The following is a 6929-nucleotide window of genomic DNA, read 5'->3' on the forward strand; positions in this document are numbered from 1 at the left end:
CAGGATTTCTCTCCATATAATGGACTTCTATGGTGCCCCGAGTTTGAACTTCCAAAATGCAGCTTAAATGCAGCTTCAAAGGGCTCTAAATGATCCCAGCTGAGGAAGAAGGGTTTTATCTAGCGAAACGATCTGTTATTTTCAAAAACATTTACAATTTATATACTTTTTAATCTCTAAACAGAGTACACACAGAGCTAGACAAGACAAGCATTTGAGGTTAAAAGGTATATAAATTGTAAAGTTTTTTGTTTGTTTTTTTGAAAAAAAAAAAAAACGTTTTGCTAGATAAGACCCTTCTTTCCTCGGCTGTAATAGTTTAGAGCCCTTTGAAGCTGCATTTTGGAAGTTCAAACTCGGGGGCACCACAGAAGTCCATTATATGGAGAGAAATCCTGAAATGTTTTCCTTAAAAAACAATTTTCTTACAACTGAAGAAAAAAAGACATGAACATCTTGGAAGACAAGGATGACATTATCTGTAAATTATTGTTCTAGAAGTGAACTACTCTTTTAAATAATATGGAAGACTTACCCATTTGCTATATCAAGCAGCAAAACGAGCTGCTAAAAATAGCTGGACACAGATTAGACCGGAAGCCGAACCCATACAATTTACAAATGGCTGCGCCTAGTCTTACAGGAAAAATAAGGTGGATAAAACAGTGCTTTACTAGCGAAGATTATGGGAGACTTAGTAAATTACTTGTATAGCCGAAGAAGCAGAAAAGCGTTAAAGCCAGAAGACAGGAAAACAAAAACAAAAAACAAGCGTAAACGTCGTTACTTCATACACAAGGTGGAAAGATTTGGTGACGGAGAAAACACCGAGTACTGATGCCCAGCCCCAGGTTACTTTTTTGTGGTTGGATGGGTAAGGGAATTACTTACTGTGTATATCGCTTTCTAAAACTCGCTAGTATCAGTGTATTTTACATAAAACACGGAGAGATCTTGCTTTAGCGTCTAACACAAGCGTGTAACTGATCGGTAGTAGTACACGAAGAACAACGATGCTAACGCTAGCCATACACCTTCTGAACAGTGAACACACCTCTAAAGCTTCTGTTAAGAAAAAACACAGCCCATTGCAATATGTCAGGCTATCTTTCTACCAAAAAACACCTTGTTTATTTGGGTGATGGTGAATATCAAGAGATGTCAAACCGCTGGATGGCGCAAATGACCCATTATTTTTGAGCACAAAACTTACCAAGAGAGTAAATTAAAAGTTTTAGGTCTTCAGACCTCATTAATCTTAGTACCAACTGAGCTGCTTAATCACGTCGTATTTAATGTTTATTACACTTCTTTTGGGGTTTTCAATTATGGAGGTTGTTATGAACACACTGTGTTTTGTATAAAATCTGATTTATTATATGTGACCCTGGACCACAAAACCAGTCATAAGGTTAAATTTTACAAAACTGAGATATATACATCATATGAAATCTCAATAAATAAGCTTTCTATTGATGTATGGTTTGTTAGGATAGGACAATATTTGGCCGAGATACATCTATTTGAAAATCTGGAATCTGAGGGTGCAAAAAAATCTAAATACTGAGAAAATCACCTTTAAAGATCTTCAAATTAAGTTCTTAGCAATGCATATTACTAATCAAAAATTACATTTTGATAGGTTTACAGTAGGAATTTTACAAAAAATCTTCATGGAACATGATCTTTACTTAATTTCCTAATGATTTTTGACATAAAAGAAAAATCAATAATTTTGACCCATACAATGTATTTTTGCTATTGCTACAAATATACCCCAGCGACTTAAGACTGGTTTTGTGGTCCAGGGTCACATATGTGCATTTAGTGCACATCACTAGAGCTCTTTTTTATTTTATTTTGCTTACAGCTTTACGTTTTTAAAAATGTATATTGGTTGTGATGCAAGAAGCACTGTGATGGAAATTAACACCATGAGCAAATTAGCATTATTAATAATTTTATAATACCTTTTCTGTGTTCCTCATACTGCATTTTGAAGGTATTTGTTTTGATCACTTTTTTTGAAAAGCAGATATGCATGCAAGAGCAAAGCGCCTGAAAGCCAGTGAAAGGGTCTCCCAAATACAGTTCATTTATTTTTAATATTGGATGTGAACGTTGTAATTTCTGCTATTACTGTCGTCTTCCAGCCATTCACGTATGGTTCAGGTGAGTAGATATGTTTGGAATACTGTGTCGTCTATGTATATTCTAAAGACAAATGCCTATATGGGCCATTCTAGAATTGGTCTGCTGTCCCACAACCAAAAAACAGTATTAACATCTTTTAGATTTTTACTAAGATCCTGTTATCTATTGAAAACCCACAATAATATTTAAAATATCAGTAAGCTTAATATATATATATATATATATATATATATATATATATATATATATATATATATATATATATATATATATATATAAAATCATTATTTAGTGGGTACTTGCAATTGAGAGGTGGCTGTCCCGAACCCTAACCCTAAATAAAAAAAAAAAAAAAAAAAATACATATATATATATATATATATATATATATATATATAATTTTTTTTTTACAGTTTTTAAAAAAATCTTTTTTTTAAGTGAAGTTCAAAAAACATTTAATTTATATTTTCTTTGTAAATTATGAAACTTTATAAAAAAATATATATGTCCCACATTTTTATGTCACTACTGTTTTAGTCTATTGGCTGACAGTCCTGAGACTGGTTTTAACTACACACCTACATTTATGATCAGGAAATATTTGTGTCACTCTCACACAGCTGCATGGTGAGTGGATATGCCCCATCATTTTGAGGTAAATGTGTTCAAAAGTATGAAAAATCTGTGTGTGACTTTAAAAAATGTTACTACTCACAACTTTTCTATAATTAAATACTTTTTTGGCAGTTATTCCATAACATTTAGTTTTTATATTTCTACAACTGTCCAGTATCTTTGAGCTAAAAGTACCTAAAATTGTATACCGAAACAGTCACGACCAAAGAATTTGGTGAAGAATTGGTAGTGACATCTTTGTATTTTGTCAGTTTTCCCATAAAATTGTCACTATTGAAACATGTCATCATTGTTTCAGTAGAGACCAAAAGGAAAACACATAAACTAAATTTTAGTACAGTTTAGCACATTTCTAGTATTTTAATATGCTTTGGTAGTGCTTTAGTATGCAAGTTATAATTCTGATGTGCTCACTACCAAAGCATTACTGTGCAGTCACTACTGAAACATAGGACGTTTTGTCAAAAATAAAGTATAATGAATTATCAACTAAGATGTTATTATAGTGTTTGGTTCAGTGTATGTTTAAACTAATGATTTTGCCTTTTACAAAGTAAAACTGGTTTCAATATAGAAACAAATCTCATAAATCACACATAAAATATTGTTAAAAATGTAATTGTTATTGATTTTACATCTGAAAATGTTTTAATAAAATAGAAAATATATTAATACATTTTTTAATTAATAAAAAAATATATTTACTAACAAGATGTAAGCAAAATCTTAATAGGTCAATACAACCCTTATTAAATTATATATTACTGTGTTTCGGTAGTAACAAATTTGGGGAAAGGACTTAATATTCCAAAACTTTCTGAAAATACATTAAGAGAATTAACTGCACAATTATAATGTAAATAATATAAACCTCTTCATATATAAAGCTCTGATATATATTATAAAAACTACGAAACTTCCGTTCAATCATGCAATTTATTGATGACTTGGTTTCCTTTTTAAAAAGGGTGTGAAGGCGATTTGAGATAAGTGAGAGTATCTGTCTTCCGTTTTCGTTGTGTCTTTAGTCTAGCAGCTTTATTAATTTTAACGTAAGGTATATCACACTATACATTTGCTTATTTTTGTGCACTGTACCTTTAAGATGTTATGGTTAAGCTTTGTTATTAATATTTATGCAGCGAATTACATTTACATTTTACATTTATTCATTTAGCAGACGCTTTTATCCAAAGCGACTTACAATTGGGAATACAACAAGCGATTCATCCTAAGGAGGCATATCAACATAGGAAGTGCTCAAAATACCATATATCAGGCGTTGTTAGATGAATGCAGGCTAGAAAGGGAAGATCAAGAAAGAGAGGAGAACAGTTTTTTTTTTGAGTCAAATGAATGCATTAAATTAAATGATTATACATTAAATGAATGACGGTGTAACGAATGTATTAAAATTTATTGCTTTTGTCATTACAAACTGATGTTTTAAGTATTTTAGCACGACTATTTGACGGGTCAATGGAAACTCTATTATACTATAAATGTGTTTGGATATTATACAATTTGTATACATACAGAGTTTAAGACGTTTTCAACTCTGACTTTGAACTAATTCTGTAAAATAGATGTACATTGTTAAAATAAAGTCAGAAATAATGTACAGTATCCTTAAAAAGGTCTGGCATTTTAATTTTCGATGCATGTAAAACTCTCTATATAAAGCTCTGCTATATATTATATTTATATTACATGCAAATGTTATTTTATAGATGGAAGGTCCTTAATAATTATAATCAAAAATATATTGGCAGCGGTGGGATTCGAACCCACGCCATCGAAATGACTGGAGCCTAAATCCAGCGCCTTAGACCACTCGGCCACGCTACCATGAGACTTCAACGATGAAAGGTTAGCCTGATAAAAGTGAGCCCAATAAGAATACAGTTTACTAATCTCTACAAGGTTATGCTCAATTCTAACATGTTGTTTAAGATCTCAGAATATTAGTGATTCATAATACGAGCAGTTTGATACAAACGTCATTCGACAGAACGTGTTAGCCTATCGCTAACAAACGCATCTCGATTTATTTTTTTCCTTGTTAATCTGCAAATGTCATTAAACCAGGGCTGCCAACTCTCACGCATTCAGCGTGAGACTCACGCAATTGACACTTTTCACACGCTCTCACGCCACACATCCATTTTCTCACGCAGTCAAAAGCACCCTCGGTTAAAACTGTAATAATATAAGATATTGGCTAAACAGATTTGGCAAAAGCTTCAGTGCCTATTTGTGTTAGTTCTCTGGAAATCACCAAAAGACAACGTGTTTTCGTAGCGCTGAGCAATGTAGCCAATCACAGACATATATGTTGATCTAGAACGCCTGTGATTGGCCATTGCGTTCTGAATTCACTCACCTCTAAACGCCAGATTGCACTTGCCAGTCCTCTCACTGTAAATAAGCGGTTCATTGATAATAAAAGGACTTTTGCGATTAACTGAAGCGACACGTTTTAGTGATTATCAAGGAAGGGCTATTGCGCACTCCAAGGCTACATATAATCCGTTTAGAATTTGAATAAAAGTTTTGTTTTTCGTCCTCGAGAGTGATAAATCTCATGAATGAAGGATTCTTTTTCGAAAATGAGAAAAATTTATTTTCTCAGAACAGCAGACTAATATATCAACAGCAAAATATTTGAATTTTTCCTGTCAATATATATATATATATATATATATATATATATATATATATGCGGCTGTAATTATTTATAAAAGTATAATGACTAAATCTTGCAATTCTTTCACTGTAAATTTGCGTTACTTGTTGTGGTAAAAAGTGAACAGTTTTGCAGCACTGCAACAGTTACTTTACATCATTTTATGATAAAAACAGTATCACACACTGCTCATGCGAACGTGTGTAGCATCTTTGCTTGTATCAAGATTAAAATGCAGTGTTTAGTTCTAATTTTCAATGTATTTTTTATTATTATTATTATTATTAAAAATGTTTAGTTGTAGTAGCAGCCTCTGCAAAAACAGTTTCATGGCCAGGAAAAATATTTATGGCTGGTAAATTTTCTCAAATCACCAAAACATGTAGAAAACTGTAGAAAAAGGTAAAATAACATACCGGTGAAATACTTGTTTTTATTTACTTTACAGAATTGTTTTCAATATTACTGTTGTTAATATAAAATTATTATTATTGTTCTTCTTTCTAATTCCTTTTTAATTCTAAATTGTTTGGTTTTTAAATATGCCAGTGTGAGAGTAATTTAGACTGAGACACCATATCACACTAAAAAGAGGATTGAGTCCCCTTTAAACCTCAAGATCGAGTCAATTGACCAGCTTTTTTCTTTGTTTAGTTTGCACACTGAAACTGTATTGGAGCTCTTAATTGTGAACTCTCAAAGTGCACCAGATAGATGAATTTAACTGTAAAATGTACAAAATTTTCTTACGGGAGAGCATGCCCCCGGACCCCCCTACAGGGACGGCTGTGGGAATTCTCACTCCAAGCTGAACTCAAAAGTTGGCAGCCCTGCATTAAACTGAATCGTTAGAACCGTCTCGGAACAACTGTAAGCGTCACATTTGATGACGCTGACACTGGCAATAAAACGAATACCATGAACACGAAAATATCCGCTCGGTGTGCACGCTACTTGAGTCCGATGGGCAGCTATGTTCTTTTTCACAGTGACTACGTGCAGCTAGTCCTCACTAGTGTGGATTCCTGCCCTGCCCCCGAGAACACGCGGTTCTACTATGGAGAAGGGTTCTCTCATGAATATTAATGACGTAACGTGACGTGTCCCTAGTGCGCCTACTTGATTTGATTTTGGAATCAGAGCCGTTTGGAATGTGGCCGCTTGAAGGCTTGGCTCATGAATATTAATTATTCTCAACGACTACGTTCAGGAAACGTTAGCACGAATAAATTAATATTCATGAGGCACGCCTTTGCCTTAGTAGAGTTCGTAACATTCCCGCAGAGATCGATAACAACATGAGCTCCCCCATAAAAGGCCATGTGACTGACTAAGGCACACGGCTCTGCCTCTGTTTAAATAGTATTTTGACCTTTTTGACGTGTTTTCTTTATGCAAATCTATTCTGTGTATTTAAAATAATTATATATTTGTTTACGTTTACATATTCAGA

At 33.1% G+C, this 6929-nt stretch overlaps 1 non-coding gene across 1 annotated transcript; it reads right to left on the reverse strand.

The window, feature by feature from the left end:
* Positions 1 to 4556: 4556 nt before the first annotated feature.
* trnal-uag (transfer RNA leucine (anticodon UAG)) lies at positions 4557 to 4638 on the reverse strand. Its single transcript has one exon. It is a non-coding gene; the product is annotated as a tRNA-Leu (tRNA).
* Positions 4639 to 6929: the final 2291 nt, after the last annotated feature.

The sequence above is a fragment of the Garra rufa genome, chromosome 22 (genome assembly GCF_049309525.1).
Source record: "Garra rufa chromosome 22, GarRuf1.0, whole genome shotgun sequence".
Classification (NCBI taxonomy): Eukaryota; Metazoa; Chordata; class Actinopteri; order Cypriniformes; family Cyprinidae; genus Garra; species Garra rufa.